This window comes from Aythya marila (assembly GCF_965140915.1).
Source record: "Aythya marila genome assembly, chromosome: 12".
Classification (NCBI taxonomy): domain Eukaryota; kingdom Metazoa; phylum Chordata; class Aves; order Anseriformes; family Anatidae; genus Aythya; species Aythya marila.
In genome coordinates this window covers 13,107,781-13,121,179 of record NC_139053.1, presented here as the reverse complement: position 1 = coordinate 13,121,179, position 13,399 = coordinate 13,107,781, and the positions used below count along the sequence as shown (strand labels likewise).

The following is a 13,399-nucleotide window of genomic DNA, read 5'->3' as shown; positions in this document are numbered from 1 at the left end:
GCCATCTCCTCTCTCCTCCAGAAGGAAAGAAGGCCCTTACCATGCAGCAGGGACACCTTGTGGTAACGCAGGACATGTGAGGAAAGGACAAACCTCGAGAGCTGCAGAGAAGGCTCCACACAAACAAAGCTCAGTTCAAAGCCAGTAAACAGCCTATTTCTCTTTCTTATGAACCACACCGATTTTATATTCAATTCTCTAGCAAAATATTTTCCCCTGGTGTTCCCTTGCCTGCACCGTTGAGCGCAGGCCGACGAAGTTCAGCAGGGTGCCAGGAGCAGGCCGGCCTGCAGGCCGAGGGAAAAGCTGTCCTGAATCCTGTCAGAACTGAAGGCCACAAACGATGGCTGAAATTAGCAAACTAAAAGGCAGAAGAGCTGCATGCTCTCATAAGAGACAAAAATACATATTATTGCTTTTCTGAATACTAACAGGCTGCAGACTGAAGCTCAAATCCTGTGTGCCCAAAGCCAAATTAAATAGCAGTAAAAGCAACATTTCACATGGGCTCACAATGAACAAATTAACCCCAATCTAAAAGCTCTTCACAGACCCCATGCACACCCAGGCCCTGTGCTCACCTAATACAATACAACTTCATCAGTTCCTCTCCCGCTTTTGGGTCACAAGTGCCTGAAGGCAGGTGATAGGCCCTTAAGGATAAAGTCTGTATTAATTAGCTTCATGCTGCTCCAGTCCCGTCCTACCCAGGTACTAAGAATACAAGCCGATTGGGAGGCCTGAAGGCAGGTATGTTCTGTCATTTTAAATATCATAAATCAAGCCCTATATTTCCATGTTTCCAACTTCTCTGAATTTCTTCTAAAAATTAAATTTGGAAGAAGAGAATCCACAGCAAGTAGATACATAGTTTTTATCCACACATGCCTATACAGATATACACATAAATAAATCTTAATAAAAACATTTCTTACATCCTCCTCATGCATAAACAAATATTCCTGTGTACCACACTGTGTATGATTTTAATTTCTTGGATTTGGGAAAAAAAGAAAAAGAAAAAAGCACAAGACCTTATATTTGCTGTCTACTAGATTAATTTAAGGATATATTCTTAAAACACCACCATTAAAATGCTCATATATATTCCCTCTTGAACAAGCATATACATTAACAGCCTACAAAACCAGTTACTACCACTGCAAAAAAAAAAAAAACAAAAACAAACATGGAATTGCTCTAAAACCACCTAAGTCATTCTGGAACTAATCTTCCCCCAACAATAGATGTCAGTGCCTACTGGAGTGGGATCCTGTTGTCATGGAAAAATTCTTACGGCAAATTTTCACTACAGATTTTTTGTTTGTTTGTTTCCTCCCATTGGCACATTCACTGGTGTTTTTCTTCCACTACATGCAAATGGCCAGATCCTTCTATAGTAATCAATAGCAAGGCTATAGCATGGGCCATCTTCATAAGCAATTGGTGCTCACTTTATCGCATCTTTCCCCGCTGCCAATTTCAGTAGACTGATTTCTATTTCTTTCCTTTGGCTTTCTTCTGCTCTCTTTTATCAACCTCTTCTAGTGACCTGAAAAGAAAACCTAAAAATCGAGAGCCACTGAAGTATATGCTGAATGCTCCCATTAGTCAAGCTGTAGGGGACACTCAGCACAGGAAAAAAAAAAAAATTCAACTAACCTTTCAAAAAAATCTTTATATAAATGTTCAACAAATGTTCCTGCTGGTTCCAGTTCCACTGGAGACACCTGAGAAAAAATAGTTCTGGGACATCAGAGATAACATAAAGGAGAATAGCTCAGAATTCGTCCAAGAGACTCAAGAGAGACACAGTTCTTTGGTCTTAGGGACCATTTTTTTCCTACCTTCTCCCTTTTATTAATAAATAAAGAAAAGAGGAGTTGTTTAAAGTCACCACAGAGATCTGACATTTTTGAATATCTGTGTGCCTCATTCAACTCACTGAATACCTCTGTCATCACAGAGTGATACATGATTCATTCTGGGAAGCCTATTGCAAACCCAGCAATAACTCTTCAAACATTTTCAAAGATTTTTAAAAAAGTTTAATTCAGTCTTATTTCTGGACTGAATACACCTCTATTTCCCCTCCCCCCCATCCTCTTCCCAAACCCCCACTCATCATAGCTTGTCTAAATCTAGGGAGGATGGAGTGAGGGGAAAATGGATAGTAAACTTATTCTAGGTCAACCAAAAGGCATTCACTCTCTTTCCTACTCTTCTTTTCCTCATTTCCTTTTGTACTTTCTCAAAGGACATTACACAGTTGGCTTCTCAATCAATGACAAGGCAATGTCAAACACATTAATTTGTCCATGAAACATTCTTTAAGGGTTGACAAAAGAAAGCTTAAAAAACAAAAAAGACAAAGCTAAACTTAATGATTCTGCGAACAAGCTTCTTTAAATGGTGCATTTCAATTTTCAGTACTGAACAATACTGAACAACCAATATTTTGATACTATTCCCAAAAGCATATAACTTTCAAGAAATGGTAAGTAAAGATACAGTGAGGTATCAATGGGTAAGCACGGAATTCGGAATACAAGCAAGCATTAAGAGAGTTCCATGATGCTTGGTGCACACATTCTGCTCACAACTAATGCAGCTTTACAAAATTGCAGCAATGTTTATGGCAAAGATGATATGTTTTTCCACTGCCTATTATTTTGGGATATTACAGTTCAGAAATTACGATATACTAGTATTTTTCATGCAGTTATTTTGTCTATATTTGGTAACATGCCTATACTGTATTCTGGAGTTGAAATATAAATGCAGATCTGTTTCAGTTGCATCAAGTAACGAAGTGCTCACAACACTGAAGTTCACAGTCAAAATTAACCAGAATATTTGACAATATTAATATTTAAGATTTGTCTGCTCTTCATTATGCCTCCCAAATACCACAGAGCTGTTAGTTTTCTGTTGTGTAATTATTACAAGCTATGAGCAAGTGCATTATGAGGTTTCTTCAGAACAATTATTGTGAAATAGAAATATGCATAACTAAATAATAACAGAGCAATTGCTCTCCATATTCAGGAGAAACTGCATGATTAGGAAAGAATTCCTACTGATGTCTATGGAAGTTTTGCCTGATGAATACAGTCCAGTAAAGTAGTAAACTCAGACTAATGAGGGAAGATACACTTAAGAAACAAAGGGTTGATAAAAAGCAGACAAATGAACAACAACAAAAAAAAAAACACTAGTTGGCTCAAAGCTGAGACACTACATGCACTGTTTTAAATAATGGGAAGTGCTGATCTCTTCTCCCTGGTAACCAATGATACAACATGAGGGAGTGGCACAAAGCTGCAACAGGGGAGAGATTCAGGCGAGGTATCAGGAAAAATGTCTTCACTGTGAGAGTGGCCAAATACTGCAACAGGCTTCCAAGAGATATGGTTGATGTCCCATGGCTGTCAGCGTTCAGGAGGCATTTGGATAATGCCCTCAACAACACGTTTTAACATTTGGTTAGCCCTGGAGTGGTCAGGCAGTTGGATTTAATGGTATTTGTAGGTCTCTTCCAACTGAACCATTCTGTTCTATTCTATTCCTCAGAAACGCACCTACTCTCTAAATTTCAGTTGTTTTCTTTTGGGACTGAGCCAGGAGTGCCCAACGTTAACATAGCCAGACAACATGGAAGACTGTACATGGAAACAACCTAATGCCTAATAAAAGTCAAAGATAACTTTACAATAACAAAAGAAGTCTGTTTGTTAACTGTGCAGAAATGAGGCTTCTCAGCAAATGAATGGAAAGGTCTCTTTGCCAAAAGATTAACTAAAAAAATGTAAGTGGAATAATTTTCATACAGCAGTAACATTTTTCCTTTTCAACTGAATTGGACAGGGACAGAAGAATATTCCAGGCCATAACTTAAGTCTCCTGGGTGGCCTTGGGCAGATTTGCTGGGAGTATCTACACAGTATATTGCTGGCAGATGTGAGTTCCTCTGCCCAAGTTCCAAGCTGAGTTGAATGTGAATAAATGTGGTCAGCACAGCACTGAGCCCAACCCACCAAGTCCTACTGTGAGGCGAGGCATATGAGCTTGTGATCAGACCTGCTAATTCAGATTTGGCACCATGATAAACATGTTTGCGTAGCTCCAGTGGGCTGAGATTCCATCTGCCAACAATAGACTTTGTCAACGTGCCCTCTGCTCCTCAGCTCTATCACTAAACTGGAGATAATAATTAACGTCTGAATCTGGAAACTATATTGTGAAGGTAAGTTAATTTACTCACACATTGATCGTTAAGATGCTTTAAAAGCAGAATCATATACCTGCATAATTATTAGTTAAGGTAAACCTTTTTCCCTGTGCATGCTGCAGAACTGAGCCAAAATAAAGCTGTATACATACTTTATGTTCAATTTGGTGAGTTCTCAATTTGTAAAGTATTAATAAATATACTCATGTCTTCATATTACCCTCAGGTTAATGAGATGTATAAGTATTTGACAACTCAACATATCTAAAGAAACTTGTTATTTTGTTTTCAGAGGTGTCAACCTTAGTGAGTTTTATTAAATATGTCACCTAATAGCTTTACCTAAGAGTGTGGACAACTTTGCTTCAACAAGTTGCTGATTCTCCAGTCAATATTCACAGCAATTCTAATTATAAAGTAGTCCTTTTTAACAGATAGCATTCTGCATGCTAAATTGTGGCTGAACACTTCAGAATACTCTTTTGAGAAGTTTCAAATGACAACAATAAACTTCCTTACTCCCTTTTTAAAAAGAAATCTAGTGATTTATTCTGACCATCTCAGACAAAATGTCCAGTGTTTTCACATTATTGTTTACTTATTACTGTAACTGTAGCACACAGAGAAAAGGAGAGGATGAGGAGAAATAGAAGCAAACCACAGAAACTCCACTAAATGTTGGATTTTTCCTTTTATATTTGTGTTTTATTCATGTGCTCTTTTTATGCTTTTAGTTTTCAGGGCACAAGAACCTCACAGGCCACATTTGAGAAAATAAACCTCAACAACCCCCTACATCAATACAGTATAATTTTATAAGTGGTTACATAAATTATCTTCCAAAAACTTTGTGAAGAAATATCTTGTGGTATTGAGAAATACACAATGCTGCAACTCTAAAGGTCAAGATTTCATGGTTTAAAACACTACACATCCATAAGTATGGTACAGTAGACCAAATAAAAATGACCCAAAGTTGCAACTTTCAGAAACAAAACCTGTGCTGTGTTGAATTTATAAATTTAGATGACAGCAGGGAAAACCACATACCTACACAGCATGAGGGCAAAACACCACAAAGCACCACACGCTGCTCTGCCCTTCTCTAGGTATACAATAATCAGCCATTTACCCAAGCCTGGTGCAAGCACAGCCTTTTCAGCCTCTGGAAACACATAAACCTGGAAAGCTGTTCTTTATGTTATACAGATGTTATTAAGTGCCTTAGGAACAGGAAACCGAATTGTATATTATCAGAAATATGAAACAGACAGCTGGAAGTGAAGTGGTTGAGCTGTACATTTTCCCTACAGATTTCTTTGTGCCTGAGTTTCCAGTATTGAAGTTGCCTCATTCCAGCACAGAAAGATCTCAATTAATTAAAAATAATAACTGCAGGAAAGGTTACTTACAGAGAAGAAAATAATTCCAAAGCTTCCAATAAATTCAGGAGCATAACTTCAACTGAAAGTCTTAATTTCATATATCATTAAATCACATTGATTCTGAAAAAAAAACAAACTTGTGATGCTGGGCACTTAAATATTCTCCTCCATAACAGCAAACTCAAACCTCAGAGTTAAATATAATAAACCTGCATGTGCAATGAAACTTCAGTGCAACTGTTCAATGCCTTTCATCAAATGTCATTTATTTGAATTTCCAAAATCAGAGCCAGTATTTGGTTTGTGCTCTAGAGAGCATATTTTCCCTGAATCTATCCAGGTAGGGAAGTGATTGCTACATGAGCTCTTGTACATACACAAGAAACAGTCGCCTAAAGTTACTGGCCAAACTCAGAAGCAATCTCAAGGGCCATATTCTGCATTGCCCCGTACCTGCATTTGCCAATCTGACACCTGGAAATGGACATGCCTGCTATCCCACAGCCCTGTAGGGGCAAACACGACCCCAGGCTTGCTAAACCCAGTTCTGAGTAGAACAAAGCAACTTGTGAAACAGGAAGACAAGTATAGCTGTCTTGGAAAATAAAAAAAAAAAAAGAAAAAAAAAGGAGCCTTAAGAATGAAGCCAGCAAGCTCTGAAGAGCCAGCAGGCTCCCATGTTAGCCATATGCCTTCATATGTCTGTTCTGTGGGAGTGTTACAGCTCCTGCTGTTCCATTCTTCACTTTTTAAAGAAAATGTTACAAGGCCACGAGGACTCACAAACATTTGTTGACATTTCTTCTGGGTCAGCCTTAGGAGGCCTGCAAGAATTTAAACATATGGCAGTATTTAGTTGCATGAGGGAATGGGCTGTTTCAGAGAAAAGCAGTCTTTGGTTGCAAAACAGTTTAAGCCACCATAAAGTGTTGTGTTTTTTTTTTTGGCCAAAATCCAACCTTTTCTCATTATATTTTTACATTATATTTTTTAAAGCAACAGCAGCTTTTCAGCTGAGCTGGTATAGTGAAATATTTCACAACGTTTTCTGCTGTCCTCCACACAGGCAGTATCTTGATCTGGGGTTCCAGATCAGACAGACTTGATGTATGTTTAGACTTGGACAGGGGAAAAAGTGTTTGACTGACCACGGAAATGAAGGCTATTTTCCAAGCTAGTCAAGAGACACAGAACCGTGACCATTTTGAAACACAAGATTATTTGAATTGGGTTCTCAGCATGGTTCAGCATCAGTACTTATGCATTTGCAAAGCAGAACAGATTTACAAGGCTTTATCTTGTTATTCAGATGACATTGTTCTAAGTCAGTTGCTAGTAAGTCTACGATAGCTCACTTGTTGCATTCTTTATATAACACTGTATAACACATCGCACACAGGGATCTGAGCTGAGCTTTGTCTCAAACCATAAATAAAGGGCAGCACAATGATAAGCTTACCCAGTAGCAGACCAGAAGCACTCCTGACACAGCCCTACTGACCAAGCTGCAGCACCAGGTGTATAGCACAGCAACACACCTCACAAGCAGAGGAGAAAGCCATGAGCAGACTGGTTTTCCTTCAGCACTTTTTCCCTCAATATCACAACACATGAAAAGGAGCTGCTGCCACTCTTTCCATTTGCATGAAATTAAATAGGCCACAACCATGCTTATCAATGGTATAGCACTGTACTTAAAATGAGTAATTTCAGCAGTTGAAATGAAAGGTCTTGCATGGAAAAGCAAGGTGCAAGAGACATTCTCTTTTCCAAACCATACAACGGACATGGTTTTTAAAACATAGATCTGAGCAAGAAATGCTTTTCCTAAAACATTCTGTTAGCATGTCACGTTAGATGTTAGTTAACACAGATGAACCAGAAGTCAAATATAAGCCCCTAGCCCTTGGAGCCCTTTGAGGGCGTCAGGAGCACCCTCATGTGTCCCTGCAGCCCTTCTCTGGTTTGAACAACACTTTGAAGCCTAAAAAAGAAGCCAGGTTTATTTTGGTGAAAACAAGTACAATAAATTCATTGAAGAATGACTGCAATAGATAAAGAAATGTTTTTGAAACTATAATGGAAAAGTGAAGTTATCTATTTTTAACAAGTGAATTGCACAAATAAATAAAACAAATCTGGATGAGGAAGTTTAAAAGCTGTATCTAATATGCTTTCTATATGCGCTGTCTTGGTAGGTTACTAGCTGCCAGCAGGCATTGTTGGTTGCATTATCTATGTTGTTAGCCAGAAGAATGAAAGTTACTCATGTGTTATTTTAATACAATCACAGAATGGAAAAGCAGCAAACTCTCTGAAATTTCCAATAAGTCAGAAGACAAAACTTTTGTCATTACAAAACTGAGATCTACTCTTTCTGTAATCAAACCAGAAACACGCACAGACGGTGTGTGGACATATAAATGATTTAAGTAAAATTTCAAGGTCAAGTTACTTTTATCTAACTGCCACACTCTCAGCAAAACTATCATTCAAACTTTGCTAGGGTTATAATTTTTTGAAAAGTGGTCTTTGCAGTCTTTTAGAACCACAGCACATTGCATATCAAAATTTTACAATTTAAAAAAATATATAATTGCTTCCATTAATGTGGTATTTTCTGAAAGCTACCAACTTACATTAATCTTTCATCCAAGATTACATTTTCTTCCAAACTGTTCAGTCATAAACTGCAAGAGACAAACTGAGTTTTAGAATACAGTGTTCAGCCATGATCACAGGCAGGCGAACAAAAATTACTATGAATAAGAACTAGTAACTTCAGAGGAAACAGTAAATTGAACAAATACTGGTTGTTATCATCAGGTAACAAATCTGATGGCTTTGGAATAGGCAGGTCTTGCTGACTTGTGCTCAAGAGCAGAATTTGGCCATGATGGAAGGACCTGAATGTAAAGAAGACAAGTTGCCCAGTAAGAGGAAAGTAATGTCCTCAGTGGAAACCAGCTGCAAATACTTTACTCAAATGCCCAGTTGATGCAGTTCATTAAAATTAACAGTTGAAAACAGTCTAACACAGTAGTGTCCAACCTGGTAGCTGAATTCAAAGCTTAAGAACATGTAAGCCAGATGGATCAAAAGATATATCAGCAGCACAGGAAAAATAACAATACAATGAATAAAAGGGACCGTATGAGTCACTGAAATGTCAGTGATAAAATGTCATCAGGGAGCTGAAGCTATCAGCTTGTAACAATAACTAAGAGGTTAAAAATAAGTTTTATGTATTCAAAGAGTGGCAGGAAGATTTAACTGCAAACTTTTCATTGCCTTCAGTGGCAGGGCTGCAAAGCAATTAAAGCAGGGAATTGGAATGAAATTTTTGTACAAGCACCTGGCATTAAAGTCACCTTCCTGCCAACATTATGATAGAAAGCAAAACACACAGGTCCATTTTTAACTTTAAGACAAACAATGGATTCTTGAGCCTACAAATCAAAGCCTTTTTTCAAGGAAATAATGTAAAAAAAATAAATAAGATGGGTTCAGTACTGGTTCTGTACAAAACATATATAAATACGAAAAATAACAATGTCTGGTATGAAACTGCAAGACTACTGAGTTGAGGAATCCTTTAGGAGTAACAAATTCTTGTAGGATCGCAGCGGTATGCTCAGGGTTTTCTCACACGTTCAGGCTGAGAGCAGCGTGCAGTGCAATGCCCAGGTGGGCAGGCTGCTGAGGGTGCTTCAGGGAGCCAGGGAAGCTGCCCTGCACTGGCACAACTGCATGCCCCACGCTGTACTGCAGAACCAGTGCTATTTATCACAGGTTTCACTACGCAAGTCTTTGTCTTACAAAGATCAGCAGTTGTGCCCTTGCACTCCCTTGACACAGTTCTAGCTATCAGCTATATTGAGGAGAATTTAATTCCAACAATCTGAAATCAGCAAAGAGTTTGTGTCTGTATTTAGCTACTTACCACTAGCTATTCATTCTTATTTTACGTGATAAGAAATTTGAAGACACTCTGATACACCCATAAGCAATTATAAAAGCTATGCAAATATTGCCAATGTATCTATAAATATTCATTTCGTATTAAATCTTTTTGATCAGTTTCATGCGCTTTCAGATTCTGTTTCTGCAAATATTTCCCTGAATTCGGATAATCAAGCATGTTTGCTGAAACAGCATATTTTAAGTAACTATTCACAGCAGACTTTCAACTTGTAATTGCTAATATTCATGTCAGAAACCTAATTCAAAGAACTACACTTATCCATTTAGGGAACTGAAGTTTATCATATTGCTTGTATATCCTATCAATACAGCTCAAAATGCATCAAATGTGTCACAGAATTTATCAGAATAAAATACAATCCTGATAAAAATACATGTTAGGGGCATTGTGCAAGCAGTATACTGAGATGAGGAAAGCTAGTGATATACGTGTTTCTTGAATATTTTACTGAAATTAACTAATTTTCAATGAATGTATTAGAATATGACTATCACAAGGGGAAGAGTGAGAAGACCCTTATTTAATGAATTATTTGCAACAAATTAAATATCCTTGTGAAAAAAAATACTTTAAAATCTCTACTATATATACACAAAAATTTTCTGTATTAAATGATTTCATAATACCTCATTAATAGATACAATTCTAGAACAAGCAGATGAAAATTAAGTTGATGTGGTTTAATATTATTCTCTTTAGGCCTGATGTAATCCATCTGAAATGAATGGAAGCCAGTAAAATAAATGTTCTTGGCAGCTACTTGCTTGTGCCTTACCATATTATCCATTCTTTTGATGAAATCAGTATTTATTAATGATTTTTTTTTTCACTTTTAAAGCACTGCAACTGTTTCTGAAAGCCACCAAAAGCATACTGTCTTCTGCACAAACATGAAGACAAAAACTTGAAGATCAATTTAAACTCATAACACATAGCCACATTTTCAGCTCCTGCAGTTCTGTATTATTATTTGGTCAATATTTGTATTCCTCTACCAGCTCAGCCTGAGATAGTGCTTCAACTACTTGTAGCAACTCTCATCCAGCAAAGCTACCTCTTTGGCAGGGTTTGCTCTTTTAACACACTCCTCTCAGCTGAACGTGCTCCCATACACTATCATTGTTAACGAGACCATGCCCAATCCCAAATCCCAGAAACAGTTGTACTGTATCAATTCACATTTTTCATTTGTATGAAGGGCTATGAAATATAAAAAGGCCTGGCTAATTCCAGATTATTGTAAAGCTTCTCTAGCTGTTAATTTTCATTTTAACTATTCATAATTAACATCCCAAGATTTTTTAAAGGAAGACTCTCAGTGGCACGATGTGTGCTTACTTCAGCTTCAACTTTTCCTATCATGGCTGATGTACATTGTGAGCCAGATACCACAGAGATATGTAGCTACTGAGAAGTGTCATAATTAAAAATACAAAGCTCGAACACATATGAGATTAAGTGTTACATCCATTTGCTTAATTTTAATTTATAATTAGAAATTATGAGGAAAGGACAATACATTATCATGATTCAATGGCAAATTAGGAGCATCTGTTAGGATAACTGTAATAACCACAGTTAGAATTTCCTATTATCTACGTCCAGTTGAATGCCCAACACTTCTGGATATTGTCAAATCTAAAACAAACTGTAGCCCAATTTTCAGCAATAATTAGCTACAATTAGCAACCTGGTGGCTGCCTCAATCAAAAACATCACAAGCGGGGCTTAGTAATTCCCACCACTTGGGCTGAAGTACAGATTTGATCAAGATAATTTTCTGGTTATATTAGGTCTAATAAAATATATTGGTTCAAGCAACTCCTATTTTTATTATCCAACAGTATAAATGTCTTTGTTTCACTGAAACAAAAAAACATGATGGAAACTATTCCAAAGACATCTGCTCTCTTCCCAAAGCTCAGTCCCATGAAATTAGGGAAAAGCAGAGAAGCCAAGCACAAGTTCAACTCACCACTAGAATTTTTAAAATATCAAGCAATTCTGACATATTACTAGTACTGCTCTCCGATCCTGGCAAGATATCAGCAGATCGGCGATGCCCGTATTCTTATTTGGAACGATTTGTCTTCCTTCATGACTATTTATTACAACCCCAAATAAATTGGATATAGTTCAAGCCTAATTTCTTCCTAGTCTTGGGAAGGAAGACCTCCAATTCACTAAATAGATATTAACCTTTTCTACTGTCTTGCATAAAGTGCCAGCATGTGTTCAGTAATAGCTTCAGTTCAGATTATCCTCAGGTAATTTTTGGCTTGTGATAAAACACCTTGTAACCTTTGTGTTTAACAAGAGCTAAGGATTAACCAGGCTCAGTTGAAAGGAAGATGAGGCTGACTGTATCTCTGAGAGGGACACAACCTTTTCTACATAGCCCAAATGCCATTACTAGCATATCTTCAGTTCAGTTGCTGTGCCAATGTCATTCTCCTTTCATTCTAAGCTGAGCTAGATTTATGTGCTTAAAAAGTTGCATATTCTTTTAATTTGTCAAGTTTTTAAATCTTGAATATCTCTCCACCACCTGAATTGCTCACTTTTCTTCCTGTTTTGGCCCAACTCACCTTCTTATCCTTAGCTACCGAATACCAACAACATATTTTTCTTAGTTCATAGTTTGTTTATTTTTTCCCCCCAGGTAGGAAAGGTGACCAAAAAAAAATAAAATAAAATTCAAAGCATTCTATTAAACACAGAGGAGTAGCAAAAACATGGAACACATATAACTCAGTCAGGACTCTCACATATACACAAAGAAGAAACCACATCTGCACCTTATTTTCATTAAATCTGACTTCTGGGGAAAGAAGAACAAAGGAGTACGAACAGGAATTCATGCTAAAGGATAATACTAATGGAAGGAATTTGTTCTGTTTGTCAAGCACATTCCTTGACCCGCAGACAAAGGAAAGATTCAGCATCAGCTGATTCTCACCCTCTGTATTTCATTTTGATTTGTACAGTGCCAAATCCCTGTAATATAAACTCACAGATGCATTGCACATCAACCAATAATGGTGAGGAGGAAATAAACCCACAAAGGTTTCCATAGAGAGGAATGCTCCTGATATTTGCATCTCACGTCATTTGCATCTTCTCTCTACTTGAACATCTTCCTCAGCATCTCATTTCTCCTTGGTAGCTCCCACACATCTTAAGACAACTCTAACCCGGGATGGCTCTGACCTAAAGAAACACCAGCCAGCTGATTTTGAAAGCACAAGAACTTGGCACCGATAGTTTCTCAGTTATCTGGAATAACGAAGTGCTTTTTGCACAGCAGCAAAATGCAAGAATGCCATGTGTACTGCAGTAATACTAGCTTTCTTGGTGGGCAAGAAGCAACAGAGCTGTACCAATTTAACGGTTTTGTCCTCATGTAACTGCTATTGACGTATCCAAACTGATCTGTAACAACGAGATTTGAGAGCTTTTTTCCTTTGGTTTCTGTCCTACCTCTCCCTAAACAACCATACCTGCAAGTACAGACTAAGAGAGAAAAACAAAGAAACAAGAAACACCCCAGGTCTGGTGTAGATATTTTTTGTACCTAAAAGCTTATATACAGAAGACTGAAAAACAGCTTAACCACAAGCACTGATAATTGAATCCTACTGCATATGAATAACATGTATGTTCCACCAGCAACGTGTGACATTTCCTAGTTAAGAAGTGCTTCATTTTGATAACAATGTCAGTGTGCATACACAGCAATAACTCCTTCCTCATGTTCTAAACTCCAGGCTGCTGTTGGCCGTATTCAGCCTATGTTTC

General features: G+C 37.5%; 1 protein-coding gene across 7 annotated transcripts in view; it reads right to left on the bottom strand.

Moving 5' to 3' along the window:
• CDH11 (cadherin 11) overlaps positions 1 to 13,399 on the bottom strand; it is an 80,169-nt gene that overhangs the window by 44,911 nt on the left and 21,859 nt on the right. For 3 of the 7 annotated variants that reach the window (XM_082769804.1, XM_082769805.1, XM_082769808.1), the window contains exon 2: positions 5,644 to 5,736. The exons of the other annotated variants lie outside the window; for them this stretch is intronic. The gene's annotated coding sequence lies outside the window, so the exon portion shown is untranslated. The remainder of the gene's footprint in view (positions 1 to 5,643; positions 5,737 to 13,399) is intronic. 7 annotated transcript variants of the gene reach the window in all.